This window comes from Propithecus coquereli, unplaced genomic scaffold (genome assembly GCF_000956105.1).
Source record: "Propithecus coquereli isolate 6110/MARCELLA unplaced genomic scaffold, Pcoq_1.0 Scaffold20, whole genome shotgun sequence".
Classification (NCBI taxonomy): Eukaryota; Metazoa; Chordata; class Mammalia; order Primates; family Indriidae; genus Propithecus; species Propithecus coquereli.
The window spans coordinates 13,481,181-13,483,688 of record NW_012144967.1 but is presented as its reverse complement, the minus strand read 5'-3'; the positions used below and the strand labels follow the sequence as shown (position 1 = coordinate 13,483,688).

The window sequence follows — 2,508 nt, the reverse complement described above, 5'->3', positions numbered from 1 at the left end:
CCACAGAATATGCCCTCCAGAAGGGAACTCTCCAGGGCCTAGCACAATGGCCAGCACTAGAGAAGGGCACAGAATTGAAGAACAGTGAAACAAAAGCAATAGAAGAATTAAGGCAGCGGGAGACACAGGCAATTTCAGCTGAATGTCACCCTTACTGAGTTGTAAGTATCCGACTTAGCACTTTGATTGATATCATTCAAGCCCAAGTGTCAGCGGTGTTATTCTTTTGGTAGATTGTTCATATATTTCCGGTAGATTGTTCATATCTTTTGTCCCAATTCCGCCTCTTGCTTGATCATTTTGCTATTAAAAATCTGCTTAATTTACTCTGCTTTTGCTTTTTCCTGTAAAGAGGGGTAGCCTGGGGAGTATTTTAACAACGATGTGTTTTGTTTGGCTGCAGCATTTTGTTTTTGCAAGATTTAGAAATCAGTAGATTTCACATACAAAAAGATCTCCAAACAGAACAGAAACAGATTTTCAGTTTTTCCTAAAAGAGAGGAAAGAAGAAAGAAAGGGACATAAAGAGAGAGGGAAGAAAAGAAGGAAAGAATGAGAGGAAAGATCTGGCATCACAAGGCCCACATTCCTGAGTGGCAAACATCGGCTGGAACCGAAGTATGGCTTCTCACACAGGTACTGCACATGTCCCCTTGCCTCCGTCGATGACAATTTGCAGTGGCTCGTGTAGAGAAGTACGGGTGGGACAGAGGCTACGTTATTAAAGAAGGTAGAGAGGAGACTGCCAAAGCATCACGGAGACAGACGGTCCGAGTCAAGAGACAGAGGCGCAGAGGCCTGGCCTGGCCTGTGAGAGCTGGCATATCTCAGCTCCTCGCAAACTCCCGGGTTTTTCAATCCCGCCACAGTCCGGATTCCAGCTGCCTGTTTAGTTTAAAGCCTTTACCGACACTAAGAAACACACCAAAAACAAAGACCCAACAAGCGACGGAAGCCCGAGGTTTTACCGTCGTCACCTGACCCGCCCTTAGCGACTCTGGGCTTGGGGAATACGTGCCCCGCCCCGCGTCGTACGGCGACCCCGCCCCAGCAGCCTGAGGGGGCGGGGACAGATGTCAGGGGCCGATGCTATTGGCCGGCTTCCTCAGGACGCAGCCAATCGGAACCTTCCGGATTCCGGCGCGAAGTGAGCTAGCGCTGGGCGCGGGAGACGTGGCTGTGGCGCGGGGACTTTGGATCCAGGTTGGGCCCGCTGGGAGTGCGTGAGAGGTGAGTGATGCGTGCGTGGAACTAACGGTCGATCCACCTTGGCGTAGCCCCGCACCCGGCCCGGAGCCGGGGGCCTCGCGGCTTCCTCCGTTGCCCGCTCCGGTCGGCCTAGGCCCGCTGAGCCCTCCGGTCTGGCGAGCAGCCTGGGAGGAGAGCAGAGACAAATAGGTTCCCACTTCGGGGGGCGGGGTCGCCTGGGGCGCCAGTGACAGAGCGGGCCGCGGACCCCTTATGCTTTTGCCCATGTTGTCCAGTGCCTGACATGATGCCTGGCACAGAGTGGTCACTGGGTGATTAACAGCCCGGACCTCTGGCACTACCTCCATTTTCTTCCTGAGGGGAAACCAAAACACTTTGTGCTTTGTCAGCGGCCTTCACAATCCTGAGGCAGGCTGTTGTATACACCGTGTGCCCTGTGACTGGCGCCCGTTATCTTACAATTACAGCTTCCCAATATTCCAGCAAGGCGAAGTGGTTTTTAAGAACACAGACTACCTCAGATTGCCTGGGTTCAAATCCTGGCTGTTTCGAGTATTAGCTCTGTGATTATCCGCACGTTACTTAAACACCAAAGTGTTTTGGTTTTCGTCTCTTCTTGTGGGAGAAATGATCTCTTCTATTTCCTGGAGTTTTTGTTAGGATTAAACGGTTTAAATATGCAATAAATCCTTCAAAGAGTACCTGGAACATTGTAAACGTTCTGTTACCATTACCCAGAGAAGTGAGTAATATTGTCCCCGTTTCAGACATGGAGAATCTAAAGCACAAAGAGGTAGAAAGGGCATTTAGCGATTAAGTACTAGAGATAGGATTTGAACTAAGAGCTTCCTGACTCCAAAGCGTCTCCCACGTCAGGCTTTCTCCTGTACCCCTCACGTGTCCTTAGGTCACACAGAACTTTAGCCACTTAATGGTGTGAGGTGGAGCAGGCACCTGACAGCTCCTGGTGCCACTAATGTAAATAAATAGCCTGTGCATGCCACTGTCAAGATTAAGGGGCAGGAATGGGAGAGATTGGGTGAGAGATCAGAAGATGGAGAATGGGGGAAGCAGAAGTATTCTGTTTGGAGAGTAGTAAATAGATTTAAATTGCATCAATATTTTGTTAGCTGGGCTGCTATACTGTCAGGAAGTAGCTTGTAGTTTATTAGGAAGAAATGAAATTTTGGGGTCTTATGTCACTTTCTTTTTTTTGAGACAGAGTCTCACTGTGTTGCCCGGGCTAGAGTGAGTGCCGTGGCGTCAGCCTAGCTCACAGCAACCTCAAACTCCTGGGCT

The 2,508-nt window shown here is 50.0% G+C and overlaps 1 protein-coding gene across 2 annotated transcripts in view; it reads left to right on the top strand.

Annotated features, from left to right (window-relative positions):
* Positions 1 to 1,118: 1,118 nt before the first annotated feature.
* BLM (Bloom syndrome, RecQ helicase-like) overlaps positions 1,119 to 2,508 on the top strand; it is an 84,186-nt gene continuing 82,796 nt past the window's right edge. For both annotated transcript variants that reach the window (XM_012643779.1, XM_012643778.1), the window contains exon 1: positions 1,119 to 1,230. The gene's annotated coding sequence lies outside the window, so the exon portion shown is untranslated. The remainder of the gene's footprint in view (positions 1,231 to 2,508) is intronic.